This window comes from Mauremys mutica, chromosome 5, assembly GCF_020497125.1.
Source record: "Mauremys mutica isolate MM-2020 ecotype Southern chromosome 5, ASM2049712v1, whole genome shotgun sequence".
NCBI classification, from domain to species: Eukaryota; Metazoa; Chordata; order Testudines; family Geoemydidae; genus Mauremys; species Mauremys mutica.
Window position 1 is genome coordinate 131,674,914 of NC_059076.1, and position 13,736 is coordinate 131,688,649.

Genomic DNA, 13,736 nt, shown 5'->3' on the forward strand with positions numbered 1-13,736 from the left:
AAACGTTTAAGCCTTTGAGCCACCAGAGACGAGCTAGGCTCCCTTTCCCTCAGGGCATGTCTACACAAGCACTGACTGCACAAGAAGGTGGGATGTAAATCTACAGTGCTCCAGCATGCTGAGCGCTAATTGTTCATATGAACCCTGCTGATGCTCACTAAATGTTATAAGTGACCTTTCAGGGCACAACAGCAGGGTCCACAAGGGCATTTAGTGCAAAGTATACTGGAGCACTGTAGATTTACACACTGGCTTGCCATTCAGTAAATGTTCATATAGACACATCCCCAGACTCCCTTCCTCCTACCTCCCCCCACTCCTTTACGTGCAAATAAGCTTAAAGTGAGTCTGAATGGTGTAACTTCCATTTGTGATGAAGTGGGGATGTTCTTGATGTGTTATGTGAATGCTGAGTGGGGAGTATTAACCTGGGAAGGTTACAGGGGAGTTTTGCTGGAACTGCCTGCATGGGGGAAGGGAGAATACCTGAGCATGTAACCTGAGAACCCAGGAGGGGGGTTGGAGGCCAGGTAACACCTCTGCCCGGGAAACTGGACAAAGGACACAAAGGCTGGGGGAGGATTCGGGGGGAGGCTGAGTGAGAGGCTGGAGGGAGTTTCAGTTTGGAGCTGTCTGGAAAATAGAGATGGGTGCCCCGATGGGGCTTGGGCTTCCCAACGGGGCTGTGGCCTCCCTGGGGTCCCCAGATGGACCTAACTGGGCCGGATCCTGTTGTTTGTACCAGCAAGACCTGTTTTTGACTGTGTTCCTGTCATCTAAATAGACCTTCTGTTTTACTGGCTGGCTAAGAGTCATGGTGAACCGCAGGAAGCCGGGGGTGCCGGGCCTAGTCTCCCCCCACACTCCATGACACCATTCCAAGGAGCAGAAGTTGAAATAAAGGGTGTATGTGAGACCAGTACTGGAATACTGCATACAGTTCTTGAGTCCACATTTTAAAAAAAAAGGATGTTGAAAATTAAGAGAGGGTTCAGAAAAGAACCACGACAATGATTCCCGGGCTGGAGTCTACAGTGCCTTAGTGCGCGATTTCAAGAGCTCAGTTTCTTTATCTGATCAAAAATAAAATTGTGAAGTGACTTGCTGGCAGTGTATCAGTACCTTCACAGGGAGAAATTACTAGCTACTAAAGAGCTCTTTAATGTGGCAGAGAAAGGCAGAAGAAGAACCACTGGAAGGAAGTGGAAGCCAAACCAATTCAAAAGAGTTGGAATAAAGATATGACAAAGGCAGAACCAGAAGGCGTGTGTGGAGATCAGTGGCACGTGTAAAGAGCGGGAAGTAATCTGTGGGAGTGTAACCTCTCTGAAAGAGTGAGAAGCAAAAACTGGGTGAACTGCATCCTCCTTAAAATCACTCCTCAGAACTCCCCTCTGTCAGGAGGCATACAGGAAACTGCTCGCTCTTCTTGACTAGCCAGGCAGTAAGTACAATTACTGCCCCAACTGCAGGCCCGCCGACAGGGATGGGGGGCAAAAAGGGCAATTTAAAATTTAAAAGTGCCTGGGGGGCCCTGGCCACCATCCCATTAGCAGCAGCAGCCAGGATCCCTCTTAAATTGCCCAGGAGGGCTGCAGGGCGCCTAGGCACACAAGACCTCTCCGGGCCCCTGCACTTTGGGGAGCCCCGTAGGCTGGCATGGGCAGTCCTGGAAGTGACAAATCTGTCACTTCCACTCTGGGCCCCGCACCCCCTCGGAACAGCGGCCTGTCTGATTGGCTAACAATTGGTCACCTGTTTTTGTTACACGGCCTTCCCCACCCAGCCTCATGTTTCTTCCATCCACATTTCATGCCTTCTCTTTTAGGAAAAGAAAGAGGATATGCTTAATTTGAGTTAGGTCCTCCATAGTCTTTAACATGACTTGGTCATGGTGAAAACTATAAACTGATTTGTCTTCATGAGGATTTTACATCAAGTTAGCTAACTCCAGTTAAGAATATATATATCCTAGTGAAGACAAGGCCCTGGAGTGTTAGTGAAGTGCATCCTGGCTACATCCCTGCCTCGTCCCTTATGCAGGAGCCAGGTAGCCCTTATGCAACCTCCACACCTGATTGGGAGGCCCCTTTCACGGGGTATGTTCTAAAGGGGCAGGTTCCAGGTGTAAGGCACCTTTATTTTGATAGAGTGGTGTAAAGGGACATAGTGTAACTGACTCAGCTCCAAAGAATCTTGGTCTCATCTCCCCAAAGACTAGTCCTTCATTCATTGTGATGCCAGCAGAGCGCTAAGTGTGGATTACATAGGCGCCAGTCACCCTGCTATCATAGCTCAGGATTCTATTTTTACATTTAAAGCCAATTTTGTCTGTCCTGGGCTTCAGGTATCTAAAAGGAATGTTTCTCCACCTGAATTTTCAAGCTTCCTGAAGGCAATTTGAAATGTCAAAGCTTGCCCACTCCCTCCCAGGAGTGGTCTCGCACTCCCGCTCTGTGTGTGGAGAAACCTTGTTAGAATTCAAGCAGACATCAAATTCTGATGGCTGAAAGTCCTTAACAAGCTCCAAAAGACTTTGAATATGAAATGGCCTGGGAGAAGAAGGATGAAATGCCTGTCAAAGGTCAGGATGAAACCTTGATAAGACATCCAGCTTCTCTGACCATCTAATTAGATGATTTGTATTCAAGTCCAAAAGATATACAGAGGCATGGCTTGTTTGAAATTCAAGGAAGACAAGAACACAGGATAATCAGTGTGGATATTTGTATTCTGCAATCAATGAAAGCTGTACTTTTTAATCAGTCTAACATTGATTCCTCCTTTTAAAAAAATAGGTGTAAAAAGACCTCAAAGAAGACGCTGTCTAATTTGTTTTGATGTTCTTTATTTTGCTATTACCCAATGAGCAAACTGCACTGGGTAAAAAAACCCCAAACTTATCATAACCCATTGTCCATCCCTTCAAATTGTAGCCTGATTTGGGGTATGTTAGTAGTGTTGATGTAATGTATCCACTTAATTTAATTTAATTAGATTAATTTTAATTAATTAATAATATTAATAATTATTATTGGATATTAATTAGTATGGGTTTGGCTTGCCAATATGTTTGATCAGAAGATAAAGTTCGTCCTGAATCAGGCTTCACAGAGTTTATAAAATGAACTTCGGGGTTATGACAGGAGCTTACACTGAGACAAATATAGTCATAAAGACCTTTTTATTAAAATCAATGAAATGATAAGCAAATGGTAAAACAGTCCAGGATTACAAAGTTACAAATGTCACAATTCTTTAAGATATATATTTATGATAATACACTGTTATAAGCTGCAGACTTAATTGCTACTCACACTGTGGTGCAGCAGCATTTTGGGCGTTTTTCACACCTTTGGCAGAGGAAGTTACTTCAAAATTGTTTGCGTTCTAATTTAACCCTCTCTCTCTCTATATATATATATGCTATATGCTTTAACTAAAATGAAGCAGAAGGAAAATTGAATCCCTTTTCACTTACAGTTTTGAAAAGAAATAATACTACGGCCTATTAATAGTTAATAGCCGTCGTAGATGGGTGACATCGATACGTAGATGAGAGTGGAGGCGATGAAGAATAGACAGGAGCAGATGGGTGGATCGCCTGCCTAATGGTGAGCTGTCTCACCTTTTTATAGGGCATTAAGTCGGAAATCCTTCCTCTTGTGCCCAAATTTCATCTTTCCCCCACGGAAATGTTAGGGTACACCTACCCCATAGGCCAGGATGTATGTGCGTATGAATGACAAGTATGTACACATTTGTGGTGTACTTGTTAGATTTGTGGGCAAAAATCCCCTTTTTCCACCCTTTACTGTTGTTGGTTCAGTTAAAGGTCTCCAGACATCTGCGTAGGTATTTTGTCTTATTATCACTTTTCTGAGTAAGGGTCCCAAAATGTGCTAAAGTTGCCTTAGCGTCACATACAGGATTTTGGCCTGTAGGTCTCTTGCATTACAGCCAAACTTATTCTTAATATAAATCTATAAGCCTATTACATCAAATACTTAAATTCATAAGAAAGACATTTATACAGACCAGCAGATTAATCCTTAGGGCTACAAAATAGAAATTACAAAACTTTTTGAGCTGCCTCTGTAGCCCACAGTTCAGTCTGTTACATGTCCCCCTCTGTACATGATCCATTGAGGATACACTAAAGCTATAGATTTCAACTCCATAGAGCTCTAGTTCTATCCCTGAATATGGCAACCTTTGCACATCCATCTCTATTCCTAATAAATGATTATGTTTATTGCAATTTAAAATCTGTTTACTTTTACTACACAGAATATCACTGTGCCATGGCTGTCCCCAGATTTCATGGAAACTTGCATCCTGATTTATTTTGTGATATCTGGGTTGCAGCTACAGGTGATGCTTCTCCAGGAAAGCTAGGGGTTTGTCCTCATCATTGGATATGCCAGATATGTTCTTTTGTTCATCCTATGAGGCTTAGAAGCAGATTTTTAAACAGGTTCACACGTATTGAACTAACTAAAATCTTCAAATTTGCCTTTCTTTCCTTCGTTTGTCCTATAAAAATTGTCTCCTCCTCCAACCTCCAGTATGGCATGGCCCCTGGAGCCTTATTATCTGACAGTGATAGCCAAAATGGTCCTGGGCTTCTTAAACAGTTCTGGTTTCACTGGGATTAGAACATGCTCAGGAGGATATCAGAACACCATGGGACCAGACCTATTGTTCCCAGGTAGTTTTTGAAGCTATGCAACAAACTGACACCTGTCACCAAGGTGATTGATAAAGAGAATATCCCTCCACCCTGGCAGATCAACAGCAAGCTTTGTGCTACAACATTGTAACAGGTTTTCCCAATTGCTTATCATAGTGCTATGAGAGAACTAGACTTGACATAACTCACGGCCATTTAGTGCAGTTAGCCACCATAAGCTGGAAGCCAGGACACCATCTAGTGAGGAAGAATTTGGCCTTGTTTAGGCAGACAAACAACTGCACATCTGCAGTGTTACAGATTCATGAGAGTGAAAAGGGAGGGTGAATAGCTGACCTTGGTCTGGGTGCTTCTGTCTGTAAGTTATTTTGCTAGAGCTGCTTTGCCGATAGGTAGAAATTATGAATTATTTGCGGTTGCTAGAGAAATGGTCAGCCCATTAAGAGTTACTTTGAGTTATGCTTTGTTTTGCGTTACCTATAAAAGAGTTTAGTGTGTGCACTTTGGAGAAACCTGGGCAAAGTTTGGAATTTTTATGAGCAAGGAGACATCAACCTCCCCAGCAGCTGGGAGAAAGGCTGGCCACTGGAATCCTGCTGCTGCCACTTGACACCGCTTCAGACTTTGGTTACCTATTTCTGGGGTGCTAGACTATTGCTCTTTTTTATGTGTGCTTTGTACTCAATAGAGACAAGGATTTTTGAGTGGAAGCATTCGTGTGTGTACCAATCATTTATCAGACCGAGGTGCTGTGTTCCCCACTGATTTATTTCCTGACATCGCTTGAGAAAATAGAGACTAGTTAACACAGCTTTGGGTTCAGATAGCGCCAGGTAACAATAGGATGTTCTCCCCTGCAGAGTGAATCCCACTGAACATCAGTGAGTCCAATTACAAACCAGGTAGGGTTACCAGCTGAGAGGGAGAAAATATCGGGACACATGGGGTGGAGGAGGGTCCGGTGGAGCGCAAAAAAAAAAAAAAAGTGAGTGCTGCCGGCAGAGCAGTGAGGAGGGGGAAAAAAGGCGAGTGCTGCTGGCGGAGCAGCAAATAAATAAATACATACATAAAAAGGCGAGTGCTGCCGGTGGAGCGAAATATCAGGACAAATTGCATCCCGACCAAAGATCAGTCAGGACGCGGGACAAACACCTAAATATCGGGATGGTCCCGATTTTATCGGGACATCGGGTCACCCTAAAACCAGGATGGGTGGAATTTAAAGGCTGTACCTACTTGGCTTTATTATTCATTTGAGTTCAGTGTTTTCCTGTCATTTATTTCTTTTGTTTAGTTTTTTTCACAAGCCTGAGAGTCATTTGTGAGCCAGAGCCATTGAAGGAGAGGGAGTATGAGAGAGCTGGAGTAGAAGTCATGCAAGGAAGCTAGAGCTCTGGGAAGGTGATCAAGGAGACCTGAACGAGCAACTGCCTAGATAGCACGATGGCGCCATTTTGTAGCTATGTTGCCCAGCTAAAGAGAAGATTGGTTGTCCTCTGCCCGTAGCACACAACAGGAGGAAACTGGGTGCCACCGACAGAGATGGGTGCCAGTATTTGGACAAATAGTTTATTTGCCAAAAAATGCACTTGCAGGAAGATACAAAACTATTTGATCTAAACTGTGTGAATTTGTCAAATAGTTACAACTGGGAAAAAAAATTCTTACTGGAAATTTTTTGTTTTGCCATTTCCAGAATCCAACATTTTGACTCTTTATTTCAAAATAACATTTCATTAGGCAGTTTAGCTAGGTTTATTTAAAACAAAAGTGGGAAAAAAGTAAAAAAATGCCAAAAATGAAGAAAAAAATCCTAGAATTTTATCTCAGGTTGATCAAAACTTTCCTCTTTTTTTTTTTTCCAGTTCAGCCTCCTTGACCCAGGCAGGCAAACAGCTGAACCCATGGATCAATGGGGCTCAACCTGGGTGCAGCTTTCAGCCCAGGCACAAAGAATTGCAGGAGTGGAGCATCACACCAGTGCAACGTGAATGTAAAATGCTGCCCTGCTGATCTGGTGGCAGTTTCCATCTGCAGTGCATTAGCGATAGGGAGATCCAAATCTGGAGCTTGCGATCTAAAAACCTGCTATTACTGACCCAACCCTGCGGGCCCAAAAGATGTAACAGAGTCCCATCATAAACCTCTATATGATCCCCAGCCACTAGAAGGGGACAGCCAGCCATATTGTAAGGCTGTGTCTACACTATTTGCTAAGGTGAGATTTCCCTGCTCATGCTCACTTGCATTAGCTCTCATCATGGATAGTAGCAGCGGAGGCAGGTCTGAACCTTTCTGAGCCGTGCCAAGTACAAACCCACCTGAACCCATTAGGTGTGTACATGGCACAGCTCAGCTGTGCCTCCTTTGCCACTGCTTGTGCTACAGCTACGCTGCTGTTTATACTCATGCTAACACGATGAAACCTAGTGTGAGTATGCGCACACAAGCAGAGCTCTTAGAACAGACAGCCTAATTGTGAGTCACACACTCACTTTGAACTGGTGTAACAGACTGCATGTGAAGTGGCAGTGGTGAAGTAGGCACTTTTCATTATACATTTGATGAGTAACACTTACATTGCATTAACTTTGCATCTTTTTTACCACCTAGTTGATTTGTCTTTGCGAAGGAGCACATGGCTCCATCTATCTTTCAAGCAATACCGTCTCTCGCCTCAGTCATCCGCTTTGTCTGACACCAAAGCAGCTTCTCTGCTCTGAGCAGACCAACTCCTATGTTTATTTATATCACAATTTTCTGATTTTGTGATGATATGTTCAAATTGCACAATAACACGGTGTGGGGGATTTCAGTATTTAAATTGATAATCCATTCGATTCACTTGCTCCACAATTTTCTCTCGCTTTGAAAATGTTTACGGTCTGATTCATTCCATTTCTGTGCATGCTTACTTGTGGTCATGGTCACGCTCCCGATTTAGTCATTTCATATGGTGTCACGCACGTTCCATTCTTCACATCATCAGATTAGCCAACTGACTGTTTTTAGTGCTTTTCTCCTTCTCCTCCTCAACACATTATTTATCGCCTTAAAGGATGTTGGTATCTGTAGTCACCCTCACCCAACTTCTTTTCAACTCTCATCACAGAATCATAGAAATGTACGGCTAGAAGGGACCTCGAGAGGTCATCTGGCGCAGCCCTCTGCGCTAAGGCAGGAACAACTAAACCTGACCATCCCTAACAGGTCTCTGTCAAACCTGTTCTTAAAAATGTCTAATGATGGGTATTCCACTACCTCTCTTGTATCTCTTCTTATAGTTAGAACACTTTCTTTCTAAGTATCTAACCTAAATCTCCCTTGCTGCAGATTAAACCATTACTTCTTGTCCTGCCTTCAATGGACATGGAGAACAATTAATCACCATCCGCTTTATAACTGTATTTAACATATTTGAAGACTGTTATCAGGTCCCACCATCTTAATCTTCTTTTCTCAACTGTAAATATGCCCAGTTTTTTTTTAACCTTTCTGCATAGGTCAGGTTTTTCTAAATATTTTATCATTTACATTGCTTTCATCTGGACTCTTTTTACTTTTCCTAAAATAAGGTGCTCAGAATGGGACACAATACTCCAGCTCAGTCCTCACAAGTGCCGCTCAGTCCTCACCAGTGCCGAGTAGACTGGGAAAATTCCCTCCCATGTCTTACATATAACATTTCTAATAATGAACCCCAGAATGGTAGCCTTTTTTTTTTTTTGCCATGGCATAACACTATTGACTCATATTCAGTTTGTGGACCACTATAATTCCAAAATCCTTTCAGCTGTACTTACACATAGCCAGTTCTTCCCCATTTTGCAGTTGTGCGTTTATTTTTTCTTCCTACGTGTAGTATTTTGCACTTGTCTTTACTGAATTTTATTTTGTTGATTTTAGACCAATTCTCTAATTTGCAAAGGTCATTTTGAATTTTAATATTGTTATTCAAAGTGCTTGCAACCCCTCCCATCTTAGTGCCATCCACAAATTTTAGAACTATAGTCTCTACTCCATTTTCCAAGTTATTAATGAAAATATTGAATAGAACCAGATCCAGAACTGACTCCTGCAGGATCATGCTAGATAAATCCTCCCAGTTTGAGAGTGAACCATTGATAACTACTCTTTGAGTACTGTCTTTCAACCAGCTGTGCACCCACCTGATATGTAATTTCAGTTAGTTCACATTTCCTAGTTGGCTTATGAGAATGTCATGTGGGACTGTGTCAAAAATCTTACTAAAAATCAAGATATATCCAGGGACAGCCTTGGGGAAAATGGCGCCCTGGGAAAACTTGTATTTTGGAGCCCCTGGCTCCCACTGCCTCTCCAGGCTCCCCACCCATCCCCCACTGCCTCCCCAGGCTCTCCACCCTTCTATCATCCAATGGGCCCCACTACTCCCCTCCATTGCCCTGAGCTCCCTTCCGCAGCCTCACAGCCCAGGCCTGCCCCACCTCTTGACTAGACCCCCTGGACCACAGTGTCCTGGGAGGTTGCCCATGTATCCCACCCATAAGTCCGGCCTTTGATATATCATGTCTACAGCTCCTCCTTATTCACTGGACCAGTAAGCCTGTCAAAGAAGGAAACTGCTTTGGCATGATTTAGTCTTGATAAATCCATGCTGGCTATTTCTTATAAACCTATTATGCACTAGGTGCTTACAAACTGATTGTTTGAATTTTTTTTGCCAATATGTTTCCAGGTATCAAAATTAGACTGATTGGTATATAATTCCCTGGGTCCCCTTTGTTCCTCTTTTTAAAGATAGTTATTATGTTTGCCCTTCTGCATTCCTCTGGGACCTCACTAGTCCTCCATAAGTTCTCAACGATAACTGCTAATGGTTCCAAAATTGCTTCAGCTGGTTCCTTAATACTCTAGGATGAATTTCAAACAGGCCCTGCCAATTTTAATACGTCGAAGGCCATGTCTATACTACAGAGTTAAGTCAACTGCAGATGCGTAGATGAGCATAAATCTCTTTAATAACATTGGTTGTGCTGTGCACATCCACACACCACCCCTTGTGTTGGCAGCGCATGTCCACAGAGATTTCTCTTGCATCAGCAGCGAGAGCATTTCATTTTGGGTAGCTATTCCACTGTGCAACTCACCACCCTCTGACTCCCTCTGCTGCTCAGAGCTCTGGGAACAGATCGTAGTGCATCATGGGGACGTGCTCACCATCCTGTGATGCAGTTATTTCTGTCCCATCAGTCAATGGGCTTCCTACTTCATTTTGCACCATTTTTCAACTTCCCTTGTAAACTGTATGCCCACCAACACTGCCTGACAGCATGGATCCTGAGCTGATGACCAGTGATGCATGTCCTGCTGTCTGCTATGGAAACAAATAATTCAAGATCAGTGTTGGCATTCACGGAGCAGCATGCCACAGTGGACCATTGGTACTGGGCTAGGGAAACAAGCACTGAATGGTGGGATTGCACCCTGATGATGAGCAACGGCTGCAGAACTTTTAGATGCACAAATCCACCTTCATGGAACTGTGTTCGGAGTTCACTCCAGCACTGCGGTGCAAGGACACCCGAATGAGAGCGGCCCTCACTGTGGAAAAGCACTTGGTGATTGCTGTGTGCAGGCTGGCAATTCCAGACTGCCACCAGTCAGACGTAAATCAGTTTGCGGTTGGGAAGTCCACTGTGAGGATTGCGGTGATGCAAGTGTGCAGGGCTATTAATTGCCTCCTGCTATGAAGGACTGTGACTCTTGATAATGCGCAGGAAATCATTGATGGCTTTGAGGCAATGGGATTCCCTAACTGTGGTGGGGTGATAGATGGAATGCATGTCCCAGTTTTGGCCCCTGACCATCTTGACACAGAGTACATCAACTGAAGGGGCTACTTCTCCATGGTCTTGCAGGCACTGGTTGATCACCAGGGCCATTTCACTGACATCAATGCAGGGTAGTCAGGGAAGGGACAAAAGATGTGTGCATCATGCAACACTGGACTGTAGAGAAAGCTGCAGGGTGGGACTTTCTTTCCTGACTAGAAGATTCCAATGGGGGACGTTGAAATGTCCAGCCCCCTTCCCATTCTCCCCAGTTCTCAGGATATCCAACAGGTCTTTGAAGTCCCCCTCTCCCATGCCACACTCTGACCTCTCATTTCTCCATGCCCCCCTGCTCTCAGGGGCTCCCCCCTTTTTCCTGATAATCCCAAAAGAGGTGACAGTGCAGGGGGTTGGAGATAATACAGGAATGAACCTTCCACCATCACCACCCACCCTAGCTACCTCCAGTGCGCTGGAGCATTTGCATATTAACTTTCCCCCCTCCCTCACAATAACCCACCTTCCCTGGGACTGGCCAGGGACACCTGAATTTTGGGGATGCTCACTATTTGAGTGTGGGAGAGCTCTTCCCTTCTGGAGACCCCATGTCACTGCCCCCACTGCATCCCCACACCAGTGAGATTCTATGTATCCTCTTCCAGTGACCTCCCCCCTTTCTGGAGCTCTCAGGTCACCATGTTCTCCTGCCACCACAGTTTTCTGGTACCCTCCTGTCGCTGCACCTCCCCTTAGGCTGCTGACCCATTGAGAGGAGCCCGGAGAGGCAGCAGGGGCCAGGGCAATGAGGAAGTGGTGGGGAGGCACTGAAGACCAAGGGCATCCAAATACAAGTTCGCCCAGGGCAGTAATTTCCCTAAGGCTGGCCCTGCCTGCAGTTCTCTTGCCTGTTTCCTGATGGACTGCACCAAGAGGGACTTCTCGGAGCGGGTGGTTCCCTCTGCCTGGCTTTCATCCGTGGGGACATGTAGGCCGCATTCCCGGCAAGTTATGACCAAGGCCTGGTTGGAAGCCTCCAGGATCAGGATGCCTATTTGGCGGGGCCACTCACAGGTGGAAGCTGTGGAAGAGCTAGCAATGGTGCTGGTGAAATGTTGTTTTCCTCTCATTGTGAGTTCTTCCTTGTGGAGTACCTGCAAGTTAAGAAAAGGAAATAATAATAATAATAATTAATAAACTACCTTCCTGTCTCATCCAACTTCCAGTCCATTGAGGAAGCAGGTCCTAAATACAGACTCTTTTTTTAACATTGTTAATTACTTTACCTGTGTGTGGGGAAAAACTGCATCAGCCTGAACTGTTAGATCTGTTAATCTGGCACTCAAATCCCATGATTGGTTCATTAGGCTGAAAGTGGTCCAAATTAGAGATACATTACCAGTGTGATAAGATCAACTAGTTAATTACAGGCAGGCCCTTGGAGATTGCTTACTTTTGTGCTCTAATTACTTCAGTTGAAGACAATCCTACTCTTCCTACCTTCCAAGTCTATTAATAATGTGCTACACACAAGTTTGTCTTTTAAGATGTGACAGTAAGTAAATGAGAGGAATGCAGGCACTTTCTCAGCCACAACAATGACCGCATCCAGACTCAAAACTAATTGCTCCCTTTTTTCCACTCCTCCCCAACTTCCATTTGCACAGAGAAAACTGTTATTCTTGTACAATCTGAATCAACTTGCCTCTTCAATAATACTTTATGTTATAGGGTCATCTAACCCTAGTGGTTGTGGACCAGATCTTTTGATATATCTAGTTAAATGCTCACCAATCATATATCCATTCAGGCACTATTAACGTTCCCATAATTTTACTCCAGTTCTTCTCACAAACACCCATTCTCAACTCATTGCAAGACACGGTTTGTGGCCACATAGTCTCAGCTGTCATTTCATCAGACCTCATAAATTAACTAAAATTGGACCCAAAGGTGAAACTGGGGAAGAAATAGTGGCACTCTATTCCCGTAATCCTAAAATCTACCCAGGGACTGGAGTATCTGGGATTTGTGCTAAAGGAGCAATGGAGGCTGCTGGGTGCCGAAAACCTTGAATAACATCCTCTCCTCATTGAAGTCTGTGGAGTTTCTGAATGGAAATATTCCTTTGGAGTTCAGTGGGGACAGAATTTCACCCAGGGCCTTTATGTGTTTTGCTATTTATGTATGGAAATTGAACAGTACTTTCCCAGCTGACTAATTGAATCACTATTGAATCAATGCCCAAGCATGCTGAGAATGTGTGCTAGGTGTCTGAAGGTGTGGACCTTAGGTACAATGTAAATTCAAGGCCCTAGATGATTTGTGGTCATTAAAGAACATATGGCACTTTTTAGCAGAGATGGGGTATTTGCACCGATAACCTAGCCAAATTCTGATTTGGCACATGTTTGATTTACCAGATTTCCCATGCAGTTTCACATGGATGTGGTATTCTTCTTGTATACCATGTTTTGCTGTGTAAACAGCTGCCACGTCTGCCCTAGAGGTGGCTTCTTTTCAATGACCACTAAAATGATTCCTGTACATAAGTAATTTGTAAAGTGTCAGGGTAGTATACACTAGTGGTATATAAATGCATACTTTATTAGGTGTCATTCTTTCTAATATTAGTTGAGAAAGGCAGGTTCTCTTTAAACGGGCAATATGAGATGTTGACGGTGCTGAGGGAACTCTGGTTAGGGTGACAAATTATTTACTAGGCTAAAATCCTGATAAATGGTGAATGCTTGTTTTTTTTTGACCAGAGCACAGCTTTAATATAAATAGTTATGCCATTTTACTGCATTAAGAGAAACATTACATGGCTATAGGTTTTATTTGACTCAAGCAGATGCTCTGTGCCATATAGAGGCTTATGCTGTATAAAGTCTAATCCTCTTTCTGGTTATGTTCCTCTGCCATGTGAATCAAGCTAGTTTTACAAATAATAATAATAATAATTAATAATAAAAATTATAATTCTTAGTAAAAATGCCACTTAGATATTAACTTTTAAAATAACATGATATCAGCAGTAGAAAGTGAAACATTGATTAATATACAAACAAACCGTACATTCCAGAAAATCAGGATCTTTACTGATATGATGCAAATAGCAGATTTCATTTTGCCTCCCTACCATTTGCCACACAAGAGTATAGAGAAAAGATGGAAGGGATGGAATTCACGACAAAAAGATATTTTTCATCTTAGAGACTCAGAGACTTTAA